We start from the raw sequence: 14,579 nt of genomic DNA, 5'->3' as shown, positions 1-14,579 counted from the left end.
TTAAGATCAGGTGGGTTGGGCAGGACATCCTGTGCTATTCTCTCATTAAAAGACCTTTTACCTCTAGACAAGTCACCAGCACAACTGACTCCAAGATCCCTTTGTAGTTCCTCCAAAGAGCCCATGGTTCCCTTGTGGTCCCAGCTTCCACACAGCTGCTTCTTCTGGTCCTTGGTGCTCTTGGGCTTCAACTACCATGCTCATACCTCTCCCTACTCCAAAACCCCACCATCACCACCATCCCATCCCCTAGCACCCCTGGGCTGGGGCATCACCCATGTACTCACTGATGGGCTGCAACTACCTATCCTCAGAGGCAGCCCAAGAGCCCTCTGCCAGTCAATGAACTAGTGTCTTGCTGAACCTGATGTAACCCATTGGCTTCTAGGAGAAATCTCATGGATACTGACTGTGTGTGGAATTTTACATTGAAAACACTAGTCTCAACCAGAGACAGGGATGTCATAAAAGAAAATCCATTTGTTCATCCACTCATTCATTCAGCATTATGTTCATTATGTACCTTCCAAAGCTGGACTTAACAGCTAATGAGACAACTATTGTCTCTGGCCTTACAGAGCTAATTATCTCTGAAAGACACAGATATGTAAACAGGCAATTATACAATACAGCAGAGCTAATATGGGGGAAGAACAGGGCTCTCTTCGGATGTTCAGGGTAGATCAAGATTTTAAAATTCCTTAGAATTTTAACATGTAAAATTGACTTTGATTTCCTTCTTGTTTCATTTTCCAAATTACAGCATATCTTTTTCAAGTTTTATAGTGAGGTAAAGTGGAGGTAGGAGAGTTCATTCAACACAATGAACCAAAAAACTCACAAAAAAATAAAAACTTATTTCTTTAAACTACCTGGCATTTCAAGCTTTTTTCTTTTTTCTTTTTTCTTTTAAGGGCTGCATTTGTGGCATATGGAAATTCTCAGGCTAGGGGTCAAATTGGTGCTGCAGCTGCCGGTCTATGCCACAGCCACAGCAACACCAGATCAGAGCCGTATCTGTGACCCACACCGCAGTTCTGTGGCAATGCTGGATCTTTAATCTGCTAAGTGAGGCCAGAAATTGAATCTGCATCCTCATGGATACTAGTCAGGTTCTTAACCCACTGAACCACAATGGGAACTCACAAGCAATAATATTTGATGATAAAAAAAGAATGCTGAATTTTTTTCTAAAAAGCTCTTTGTGGAGTTCCCTTGTGGCCTAGCAGTTAATGGATCCAGCATTTTCTCTGCTGTGGTGTGGTTTTGACCCCTGCACCAGGAACTTCTACATACCATGGACATGAACAAAAGAGAAAAAAAAAAAAAAAGCTTTTTGGTAGTTCCTGTTGTAGCTTAGTGGTAACAGACCTGACTAGTATCCATGAGGACATGGGTTCAATCCCTGGCCTTGCTCAGTGGGTTAAGGATCCAGCGTTGCCGTGAGCTATAGTGTAGGTCACAGATGTGGCTTGGATGTGGCATGGCTGTGGCTGTGGTATAGGCCGGCAGCTACAGTTGTGATTCATCCCCTAGCCTGGGAATTTCCATATGCAGTAGGTGTGGCCCTAAAAAAAAAAAAAAGGAAAAGAAAAAAGCTCTTTGTATTTTATGTTTTTTGTCTTTTTTGGGGCCACTCCCATGGCATATGGAGGTTCCCAGGCTAGAGGTCAAATCAGAACTGTAGCCACTGTCCCAAACCATAGCCACAGGAACACCAGATCTGAGCCATGTCTGCGACCTGCACCAGAGCCATGGCAATGCTGGATCCTTAACCACAAGAATGAGGCCAGGGATTGAACCTATGTCTGCATGGATACTAGTCAGATTCATTTCAGCTGAGCCACAATGGGAACTCCCTCTTCGTAGTTTAAATATCCAATATAGGTCCTGTAGAAAAAGGAGTATTTCATTAGAGATGAAAATATTTTGTGTAACTGAAAAAAGGACAAAGAAGAAAAAGAAAAGGCAGACAAAAAAAAAAAAAGGAAAAAAGTGGAATTCCATGTTATTTGTATGTCTCTCTGTTAGTTAAGAGATCACATTTTCACAACTCTCCTTTTCTTCAAGGATTAACACACAGTCCCAGGACTCTCAGCATTAATGTTCTAGCCAAATTCTAAATAGTGTGCCTGTATCTCACCACTTCTGTTCTTTCCCCTATAAAATGGGCATTGTAACCCCCCTCACAGGGCTGTTGTGAGGATCACGTAGGATACTGTGTATATGAAAATGCTCTATAAAATCATAAAGTGCTTTAAACACATAAATTTTTTTAAAATAAGGGCTACGTATGACAAGCTAATATTATACTTAAGGGTATAAAGCTGAAAACTCTTCCTCTAAGATCTGGAATAAGACAAGGATGCCCATTCTTGCCTTTTTTACTCAACAAGGTACAGGAAGTCCTAGCCAGAGTAATTAGGCAAAAAAAGAAATAAGAATCCAAATTAAAAAAGAAGTAAAACTGTCACTTTCTACAGGGAACATGTCAAAGATAGGAAACTCCAATGATTCTACCAAAAAAACCTGTTACATCTAATAAACAAGTCCATAATGTTGCAAGAGACAAAAAATAAATACACGAAAATCTGCTGCATTTGTATACACTAATAATAACCTATCAGAGAAATTAAGAAAACAATCTCATTTACAATTGCATCAAAAAGAAAAAAATACCTAAGGATAAATTTAACCAAGGATGTGAAAAAAACCTGTATACTGAAAACTACAAGACATTAAGGAAAAAAACTGAAGACACAAATAAATGGAAAGATACTCCCTGCTCATGCACTGGCATTAATATTGTTAAAAATATCCATATCACCTTAAAGCACTCTACAGATTTAATGCAATCTCTATCAAAATTCCAATAGCATTTTTCACAGAAATAGGACAAACAATAATAAAATCTGAATGGAGCCACAAAAGACCCTAACAAGCCAAAGTAATCTTGAGAAAGAAGAACAAAGCTGGAGGCATCAAGCTCTCTGATTTCAAATTTTATTACAAAGCTATCATAATTAAAACAGTGTGGTTTAGGCATAAAAATGGACACATATATCAATGGAACAGACTAAAGACCCCAGAAATAAACCCATTCATGTGGTCAATTAATTTATAACAAAGGAACAAAAAATATGCAAGGGAAAAAAACAGTCTCTTCAAGAACACTGGGGAAAATCAATGGCCACATGCAAAAAAAGAAAAAGGAAAAGAAACCAGGTCACTATTTTAGACCACACACACACAAAACTGAACTCGAGAGCAATCAACATGGTGGAGGAGTAGGATGCAGAGCTCACCTCCTCCCATAGACACATAAAAAATACATCTACATGTAGAACGATTGGCACAGAACATCTACTGAATGCTGGCAGACCTCAGACTTCCCAAAAGGCAAGAAAACATCCATGTAATTAGGTAGAACAAAAGCAAAAAGAAAAACAAAAAGAGGGAGAAAGGAATTAGGAGGGGACCTGTGCTCCAGGGAGCAAGCTGTGAAGGAGGAAATGTTCCCATAACCTGGGAAGTTCCCACTGATGGGGAGAGCAACCTGGACAGAGAGGGAACTTCTGAGCCTTGGAGGAGAGTGCAGCAACCATTTTAAGGAAGGCAAAATGGAAAGTAACCCGCACAGTCAGTACTGCATCCCCAGTGCTTGTCTGCTGCTTCATTTGAGGTCTGGGTGCTGAAGCTCAGGCTTCAGACAACAGATCCAGGGAAAGGACAAGGGTTGGCTGCATGGAAACATCCTGAAGAGGCTGGAGTGTGGGCAACTGAAGGTGTACTTAGAAGAAGCCCTGGCTTACCAGAGAAGCCAGGCACCATTGTTGCAGGGGCTCATGAAGAGAGGGGTGGGAATGCCATCGGAACTTCTTTCCCTGCACATGCTCTATGGCAACAGGACACCGCCTACACATTTCCTGTGACAGGAAAGAGCCTCTGCCACCATTGCAGGCTCCACAGGTGGGTGTGGACACCACCAATGGTACAAGACCCACAGCCAATCGCTGCCCCCACTGTCCTGGAAATGCATGGTTCATACAAACATCCAAACTAAAAGCAGCCTTCGTGCCAAAAATTTTTAACCCACATAAGCTACACAGGGACACTCCACATACAAATAGCCTTCCAAGACCATAGTAAACAATTCTTTCTCCTAAACTCACTCTCCTAAATATAGGTAAAATGAAGAAGCAGAGGAACCTCTCCCAGTTAAAAGACCAAGAGAATTCCCCTGAAGGAACAATGAAACAGACCTCTTCAGTCCAAGAGACACTGAGTTCAAAAAGGTATTAATGAAAAGACTGAAGGATTAAAGAGAGGTTATCAACAGAAATGCAAATCACTGTAAAAAGGAACTAGAAAGTATAAGGAGGAACTATGAAAAATTAGAAGATTAATTTGCTGAGACAAAAGCTGAGCTAAAAGTACTGAACAGCAGAATGAATAATGCAGAAGAACAAATAAGGGATTTGGAAGACAGAATAATGGAAATCACCCAATCAGAAGAGCAGATAGACAGCCAAATGAAAAATAAAAATGAAAATAATTATAAGAAACTTATGGGATAATACAAAGTGTGTGAATATATGAACATGGATTCCAGAAGGAAAGAGAGAAAAGGGGACTGAAAATGTATCTTTTAGAAATTACAGCTGAAAACTTCCCAAACTTAAAGAACAGATATTCAGATAAAGGAAGTATAGAGAGTCCCAAACAATATGAACCCAAATAGACCTACACCAAGACACAGTAAAATAAAGATGGCAAAAAATTAAAGCTAATGAGAGAATTCTAAAGGCAGCAAGAGGGAGTTCTTGAGGTGCAGCTTGAGTTGCTACAGGGGTGCAGGATTCATATCCAGCCCAGGAATTTCCACGTGCTGCAGGTGCAGCCAAAATAAAAACAAAGGCAGCAAGAAAAAAACAAAGTTAATTACAAGGAAGGCCCATAAGGCTATCAGTTGATTTCTCTACAGAAACACTACAGGCCAGAATGGAGTGGCAAAATATATTCAAAGTCTCAAAAGGGAAAAATCTGCAACCTAGAATACTCTAGATTATCATTTAGAATAGAAGGAGAGAAAAAGAATCTCTCAGGCAAGCAAAAACTAAAAGAACACAGTAATACCAAACCTATCCTAAAAGAAATACTGAACGGTCTTCTCTAAGTAGAAAAGAAGATGATATAGGAAAGAGGAAAACACATTTAGAAAGTAAATCACTTATATAAGCCAGTACACAGATTGAAAAGAAAAAAAAAAAAAAACCTATCTGTGAAAGTGATGATGAACACAAGCAAAAGGATAAACATTAAGATGTGAAAGAAGGCATCAAATTAATAAAACATGGGAGTACCCTTCAAGGCTCAGCAGATAAGGAAACCGATTAGGCTCCATGAGGATGTGGGTTTGACCCCTGGCCTCACTCAGTGGGTTAAGGATCCAGCATTAATGTGAGCTGTGGTGTAGGTTGTAGATGTGGCTCAGATCCCACATGGCTGTGGCTGTGGTTGACAGCTGTAGCTCCAATTCGACCCCTAGCCTGGGAACTTCCATATGCTGCAGGTGTGGCCCTGAAAATAAAAAATAAAAAAATATACGGGGGAGGAGAGTAAGAAAATGTAGATTCTGTTTTTTTTTTTTTTTTAGAATGTGTTTGGGCCTATATGACTATCAGTTTAAAGCAAGCAGATACAGGAAGGCGTTAACATATTTGAAAAACAGAGTAACCAAGAAATCAAAAACATATAATAGATCTACAAAAACCAAAAAGGAGAACAAAAGGTTCACAAATAAAAGGAAACCATCAAATCATAAAAAGGAAAAAAAAAAAAGGAAAAGGAACAAAAAAGAAACATAGAATTAACTGGAAAACAAGGTTTAAAGTGGCAATAAATAAGAGTTACCATTGTGGCTCTGTGGGTTAAGGACCCCAACATTGTTTCTGTGAAGCAATCCCTGGCCTTGCTCAATGGGTTAATGATCCACCATTACTGCAAGCTGTGGCATAGGCTGCAGTTGAGGCCTGGATCTGATATTACTGTAGCTGTGGCTGTGGCCTCAGCTGCAGTTCCAATTCGACCCCAAGGCCGAGAACTTCCATGTGCCACGGGTGCAGCCATAATTTTAAAAAATGCAATAAATACTTACTTATCAATAATTACCTCAAAAGTCAATGGACTAAATGCTCCAATCAAAAGACAAAGAGTGGCAGACTGGATAAAAAGAGCCTACAATATGCTGCCTACAAGAGACCCATCTTAGGGCAAAGGACATACATAGATTGAAGGTGAGAGGATGGAAAAAGATATCTCACACAAACAGAAATGACAAGAAATCAGGGGTCGCAATACTTGTATCAGACAAAATAGACAGTAAAACAAAGGCCATAAAGAAAGATAAAGGGCTCTATAATGATAAAAGGGTTAATACAAGAAGAGGACTTTATATTTGTTAACATATATGCACCCATACTAACAGACATAAAGGGAGAAACTGATGAGAATACAAAAATAGCAGGACACTTTAAAACCCCATTCACATCAATTAACAGATTTCTAGGCAGAAAATCAATCAGGCAACAGAGATCCTGAACAGTAAGACTTAATTGAAATTTTCAGGACAAAACCAATGACAAAACAGAACACATATTCTTTTCAAGTGCATGTGGAACATTCTCTAGGACTGACCACATACTAGGGCACAAAACAAACCTCAACAAATTTAAGACTACAGAAATTATTTCAAGCATCTTCTGACTGCAAAGGCATGAAACTAGAAATCAACCACAGGAAAAGAAATGACAAACAATTACATGGAGAATAAACAGCATGCTACAAAAAAACCAAAACAAAACAAAAATACATAGGTCATCGTGGAAATCAAAAAGGAAATTAAAAAAATACCTTAAGAGAAATGACAATGAAAACATGACCATACAAAATCTATGGGAAGCAGCAAAAGCAGTTCTTAGACGGAAGTTCATACTGATGCAGGTCTTCCTCAAAAAAAAAAAAAAAAAAGAAAGAAAAATCTCAAGTAAACAACCTACCACCTAAAAGAATGAGAAAAAGAACAAACCTAAGGTCAGCTGAAGGAAGTAATTAATAAAGATCAGAGAGGAATTAAATAGAGATTAAAAAATAATAGATAAAATCAATAAAATTAAGACCTGGTTCAGTGAAAGAGTAAACAAAACTGACAAATCTCTGGCCAGACTCATCAAGAAGAAAAGAGAGGAAAGCCAAACAAATGAAATGAGAAATGAAAAGTGAGAAACATCAACCAATACCACCAAAATACAAAAAACCATAAGGGAATATTATGAACAATTATATGCCAACAAATTTGAAAACCTAAAAGAAACGGACAGCTTTCTAGAAAAATACAGCATACCAAAACTGAATCAAGAAATAGATAATTTGATTAGACAGATCACTAAACATGAACTGGAATCTATTATTTAAAAAATTCCTCCAAACAAAAGTCCAGGACCAGATGGCTTCACAGGTGAATTCTACTAAACATACCTAATGCAGAACTTACACTGATTCTTCTCAAATGCTTCCAAAAGACTGGAGAGGAAGGAACACTCCCAAAGATATTCTATGACACCATCATCACCCTGATACCACAACCAAAGATACCATCAAAAAAGAAAATTACAGGCTAATATCTTTGATAATTATTTTGTTGAGAATTTTTGCATTTATATGCAAATTATATATAAATGCTAAAATTCTCAACAAAACACTAGCAAACCAACAACACAAAGAGATCATACACCACGACCAAATGGGATTCATCCCAAGTTCACAAGGAGAGTTCAACATACACAAATCAGTCAACATGATACATACACCACATTAACAAAAGACAAAAGCCACATAACCATCTCAGTAGATGCAGAAAATGCATTTGACAAAATTCAACATCCACTCATGAAAAAACTTTTACCAAAGTGGGTATAGAGGGAACATATTTCAACATAATAAAAGCTATTTTTTTCCCTTTTTGGCCTCAACCACAGCACATGGAAGTTCTCAGGCCAGGGATCAAACCTGAGCCACAGCAGTGACAACACTGGATCCTGAAACTGCTGTGCCACAAGGGAACTCCTCAACATAATAAAAGCTATTAATGACAAACCCAAAGTCAACATAATACTCAACAGTGAAAAGCTGAAAGCCCTCCTGCTAAAATATAGAACAAGACAAGGATGCCCACTCTGACCACTTCTATTCAACATAGTATTGGAAGTCTTAGCCACACCAATGTCAAGAAAAAGAAATAAAAAGTATCTAAATTGAAAGGGAAGAGATAAAATTGTCATTATATGCAGATGTCATGATATTATATATAGAAAACCCTACAGATCCCACACAAAAAGTACTACAACAGACAGAAGAATTCAGCAAAGTAGCAGGATACAAGATTAACATACTGAAATTGGTTGCATTTCTTCACACTAACAATGAAATAGCAGAAAAGGGATGTTAAAAAAAAAACCTCTTAAAATTGCACCCCTAAACATAAAATACTTAAGAATAAACCTGACCAAGGTGGTGAAGGAATTATATGCTGAGAACTATAAAACATTAATAAAGGAATTTAAAGATGATTCAAAGAAATGGAAAGATATTTCATGTTCTTGGATTGGAAGAATTAATACTGCTAAAATGGCCATACTACCCAAAGTAGTCTACAGATTTAATGTGATCCCTATCAAATTACCCATGACAGTTTTCACAGAACTAGAACAAATAATCCTAAAATTTATATGGAATCGTAAAAGACCCAGAATTGCCAAAGCAATCTTGAAGAAAAAGAACAAAGCACAAGGTATAACCCACGGACTTCAGACAATACTCAAAGCTACAATAATCAAAATAGTGTGGTATTGGCACAAAAATAGAAATATGGATCTCTGGGACAGAACAGAGAGCCCAGAAACAAACTCACACACTTACAGTCAATTAATCTTCAACAAAGGCAGCAAAAATATAAAATGGGGACAGTCTCTTTAGCAAGTGGTGCTGGGAAAGTTGGATAGCTGTATGTAAATCAATGAAGTTAGAACATATCCTCTCACCATAGACAAAAATAAACTCAAAATAGCTTAAAGATTTAAACATAAGAGATGATACTATAAAACTCCTAGGAGAGATCATAGGCCACACATTCTCTGACATAAACCACACAAATGTTTTCTTAGGTCAGACTCCCAAAGCAATAGAAACAAAACCAAAAATAAACAAATGGAACATAAACTTACAAGTTTTGCACATCAAAGGAAGCTATTAAAAAAAAAGACAACCTATGGAATGGGAGAAAATATTTGCAAACCATGTGACTGACAAGAGCCTAGTTTCCAAAATATACAAACAGTTCATACAACTCAACAACAACAACAACAATAAAAACAAACCTAATCGAAAAAATGGGCAGAAGACTTAAATAGACATTCCTCCAAAGAAGACATATAGATGGCCACTAGGCATGTGAAAAGGGGCTCAACATCGCTAATTATTAGAGAAATGCAAATCAAAACTACAATAAGGTACCACCTCACACCAGTCAGAATGACCACCGTTAAAGAGTCTATTGGGAATTCTCTTGCGGAACAGTAGGTTAAGGATCCAGCATTGTCACCATAGTGGCTCGGGTCATGTTGTGGTGCAGGTTAGATCCCTGGCCTGGGAACTTCCACATGCCATGGACTAGGCCAAAAGAAGTTTTAAAAAAGGCCTATAAATAACAAATGCTAGAGATGGTAAAGAAAACGGAACCCTCCTACACTGTTGGTAAGAATTTAAGTTGGTACAGCCACTATGGAGAACAGTATAGCATAGGTTCCTCAGAAAAATAAAGATGGAATTACAATATGATCCAGCAATCCTACTCTTGGGCATATATCAGGAAAAAGCTGTAATTCAAAAAGATACATGTAACTTATGTTCATAACAGAACTATTCACAACAGCCAAGACATGAAAGCAACCTAAATGTCCATCGACAGATAAGTGGGTAAGAATGGTGTGGTAAACATATACAATAGAATACTAATCAGCCATTAAAAAAAGAATGAAATAATGCTATCTGCAGCAACATGGATGCAACTCAAGATTATCATATTAAGTGAAGTAAGTCAGAGAAAGACAAATACCATATGATACCACTTATAAATGGAATCTAAAACACAGCACAGGGAGTTCCTGACATGGCTCTGCGGTAATGAACCCAACTAGTACCCATGAGAACATAGTTTTGATCCCTGGCCTCGCTCAGTGGGTTAAGGATCCAGCATTTCCATGAGCCTTGGTGTAGGTTTCAGATGCAGCTTGGATCCTGCATTGCTATGGCAGTGATGTAGGCCAGGAGCTGAAGCTCCAATTCAACCCCTAGCCTGGGAACTTCCATATGCCACAGGTGCAGCCCTAAAAATAAATACAATAAATAAATAAAGTCAAAATATGGCACAGATGCACCTATCTATGAAACAGAAACTGACTTCCAGACATAAAGAACAGACTTGTGGTTTCCAAGGGGGAGGTGAGGTGGGGTAAGGATGGATTGGGAGTTTGCGGTTAGTGGAGGCAAACTATTATATATAGAATGGATAAAACAACAAGATGCTACTGTATAGCAGAGGGAGCTATAGTCAATATCCTGGGATAAACCATAACAGAAAAGATTATAAAAAAGAATGTATATATATATAAAACTGAGTCAGTGTGCTGTACAGCAGAGGTTAACACAACACTGTAAACAGACTACACTTCAATAAAAAAAAAAAATTAAAAAACTTAACTCAAAAGGGATTTAAGACTTAAATATGGAGTTCCCGTCGTGGCGCAGTGGTTAACGAATCCGACTAGGAACCATGAGGTTGCGGGTTCGGTCCCTGCCCTTGCTCAGTGGGTTAACGATCTGGCGTTGCCGTAAGCTGTGGTGTAGGTTGCAGACGCGGCTCGGATCCCGCGTTGCTGTGGCTCTGGGGTAGGCCGGTGGCTCCAGCTCCGATTAGATCCCTAGCCTGGGAACCTCCATATGCTGCGGGAGCGGCCCAAGAAATAGCAACAACAACAACAACAACAACAAAATAAAATAAATAAAAAAATAAAAAAGACTTAAATATAAGACCTGAAACCGGAGTTCCCGTCATGGCGCAGTGGTTAACGAATCCGACTAGAAACCATGAGGTTTCGGGTTCGATCCCTGGCCTTGCCCAGTGGGTTGGGGACCTGGTGTTGCCGTGAGCTGTGGTGTAGGTTGCAGAAGCGGCTCGGATCCCGAGTTGCTGTGGCTCTGGCGTAGGTTGGTGGCTATAGCTCCGATTCGACCCCTAGCCTGGGAACCTCCATATGCCACAGAAGTGGCCCTAGAAAAGGCAAAAAGACAAAAAAAAAAAAAGACCTGAAACCATAAAACTCTTAGAAGAAAACTCAGTCAGTAAACTCCTTGACATAGGTATTGGTGATGATTTTTTTTTTTTCTTTTTGGCTGAGCCCACAACATGTGGAAGTTTCTGGGATAGGGATTGAACCCATACCATAGGAGTGAGCCAAGCCTCTGCAGTAACAACACCAGATCCTTTACCTGCTGTGGCACAAAAGAACCCCTGGAGATGATTGTTCTAATCTGACACCAAAGGTAAAAATAAACTGGTGGAACCACATCAAACTAAAAAGCTTCTGCATGGCAAATGTAATCACTGACAAAATGAAAAGGCAACCTACTGAATGGGAGAAAGTATCTGCAAAGCATGTATCTGACAAGAGGTTAATATCCACAGCATAAAGAACTCACACAATTCAACAGCAAAAAATCCCAACCCAATTAAAATATGGGCAGAAGATCTGAATACACATTTTTCCAAAGAAGACATACAGATGGCCAACGGGTACATGAAAGATGCTCAACATCACTAATTACTAGGGAAATGCAAATCAAAACCATCAAGAGATATCACCTTATACCTGTTAGAATGACTGTATCAAAAAGACAAGATACCAACAGGAAGCTACTGCGTACCACAGGGAACTATACTCAGTATTTTGTAGTATCTATAAAGGAAAATAATCTGAAAAAAATGTATAACTGAATCACTTTGATGTATACCTGATACTAACACAACATTGTAAATTAACAATACTTCAATAAAAAATTTTTTAAGGTTAAAAAAATACAAGAAATAACAAGTGTTGATGAGGATGTGGAGAAAAGGGAACTGTGGTGTACTGTTGGTGGAGATGTCAACCGGTGCAGTTGCTGTGGAAAACAGTTTGGAGGTGCCTTAAAAAGTTAAAAATCAGTACCACCATATGATCCAGCAATTCCACTTCTGGGTATATATCCAAAGAAAATGAAAGCACCAACTTAAAAATATATCTGCACCCTCATTTTCACTACAGAACTATTTTAAATAGCCAAGATGTGAAAACAAACTACGTGTTCATCCATGAATGAATGGATAAAGAAATTGTGAGACACATATACATGAATGATGGAATATTATTCAGCCATATAAAAGAATGAAATCCTGCCATTTGTGACAACATGGGTGGATCTGGAGGGCATTCTTTTAAGTGAAATCATTTAGAGAAAGGCAAATACTGTACCTAATATGAGGAATCTAAATAGCGAACACACACCAACTCACAAAGAACAGACTGGTGGTTGCTAGGGGTGGGGAGTGTGGGGTGGAACAGGTGAAGGGGGTCAAAAGGTACAAACATCTAGTTATAAAATAAATAAGTCATGGAGATGTAATTTAAAGCATGGCAACTAAAAAATACTGCATTGTGGAGTTCCCTGGTGGCTCAGTGGGTTAAGGATCTGGCATTGTCACTGCTGTGAAATGGGTTTGATCCCTAGCTGTGGAACTTCCGCATACCACGGGTATGGCCAAAAAACAAAACAAAGCAAAACCAACCCAAAACTGTATTGCATATTTGAAAGTTGCTAAGCGAAATCTTATGCTATTATCACAAGAAAAAAAAATCTGTAAAAAACCAAATCAACTGGACTTGAACTGACAAGCCAGTGTCCAGGGGGCTCAGAGAGGAGACAGAACTGAAGCCGCTGCCTCATGTTGCACACAGACGGTAAAGGAGGGCTGTAATGTGCAGAGAGTGCTTTGTAACCTGGTGAGTGAGTGCACAGGAGAACGGCCTGTAAAGTACCGGACTCTACTCGGGGAGTGGGGACTGCACCACACCTGAGGTACATGGAGAAGTAGGGAAATCCTGGGGGATACTGAAGCAGCTGAGGAGGAATAACAACATCAGGGTACATGGAATGTGCCTTAAGAGATCTCCCAGCTCCTAAGCACACTCATTCTCACTGGCATCTCCTGGTATCCTAGAAGAAGGTGCTGCTGCTTTTTTCTCAGGCTTAGTCACCCCTGGCTCTCTGCCCTATCTAGGGGAGTGGGGGTGGGGGGGTGGGGACACACACATAAAATTAGTCTAGATTTCTCTCAGTTGTGATGGTCCTTCAGCTGTCGATCTGAAGAGGCATTAACAAATCCTGCTATTTATCGAGTCCTTAAAGGACTGCAAATAAAGACAATAATGCTGAATAACTAAAGTAGTTAAAATTTACTGAGTGCTTCCTTGGTGTCAAGCACAGTTCTAAGTGTGCTATTGATGGGATTTTGGGCAGGCTGTCCCCAAATATGCACTCTGGCATGTTGATTATTTGGAATTATAGTTACTTGAGAAGTAAAATATCCAGTCCAAGAAACAGGAGACTATCCTTTGCTCCCCTGAAAGCAGGAAATAAATCTCCCATATGAAAATATCCTTCATATGATAATTCAAGTATACAAAAAATTCCCTTGGTTCATTAATTTGCTACCCCAAGACGAAGCTCCTTTATTTTGTCACAGACAATTGTTCCTTTGTCTAAAAAGTATAAAAGCCACCTGCTTAGGCCACTTTTGAAGTGTAATATTATTATGGGATTCCTGTACATTCCTAATTAGTTTTTCCCTCCTGTTAATCTGTTTTGGGTCAGTCTGATTATTAGGCCAGCCAAAAGAACCTAGGAGGGTAGAAGAAAAATTTTTCCTCCCCAATACTACCTAAGGTGCACAGCAAGAAATGGAGCGGTGGAAGAGTGGAATAAACCAGAATAACGCAGAGCTTTAAAGCACAAACTTTGGAGTTACCAAAGACATGGGTTTGAAATCTGGTTATCTATGAGTCTTTGAGACTGGTCTCCCCACCAGGATCCTCCCATCGCTGAGCTGCCCATATAAAGTGTCCGGACGGCTTACTTAAGCCAGTGCCAGGCACACAGTAGCTCCTCAATTAACGAATGATCATTATCAAGAAGATGAAAATCAGGTGTTCAGGTTGCCTGACCCTGAACCACTAATAACCAATATTGGCACAATATTAATACCAAACGCTGGCACTGCTTTTACCACGCACCAGATACTGTTGGGAGTGATTCACTAGTTTACAGAATCCTCAAAACAAGCCTATATAGGTACTATTTTCTTGCCCATCTCACAGATGAGAAAACTGAGGCACAAAGCTTGCATACCTTGCCCGAAGGCACGCAGC

General features: G+C 39.1%; 1 protein-coding gene across 5 annotated transcripts in view; it reads right to left on the bottom strand.

Annotated features, from left to right (window-relative positions):
• The window catches only part of SRRD (SRR1 domain containing), a 29,094-nt gene that overhangs the window by 13,651 nt on the left and 864 nt on the right, over nucleotides 1-14,579 (bottom strand). The gene's annotated exons all lie outside the window — the stretch shown is intronic.

The sequence above is a fragment of the Phacochoerus africanus genome, chromosome 15 (assembly GCF_016906955.1).
Source record: "Phacochoerus africanus isolate WHEZ1 chromosome 15, ROS_Pafr_v1, whole genome shotgun sequence".
Lineage (NCBI taxonomy): Eukaryota > Metazoa > Chordata > Mammalia > Artiodactyla > Suidae > Phacochoerus > Phacochoerus africanus.
Note: the sequence above shows the minus strand (reverse complement) of the source record. Positions and strands in the feature narration are given on the sequence as shown.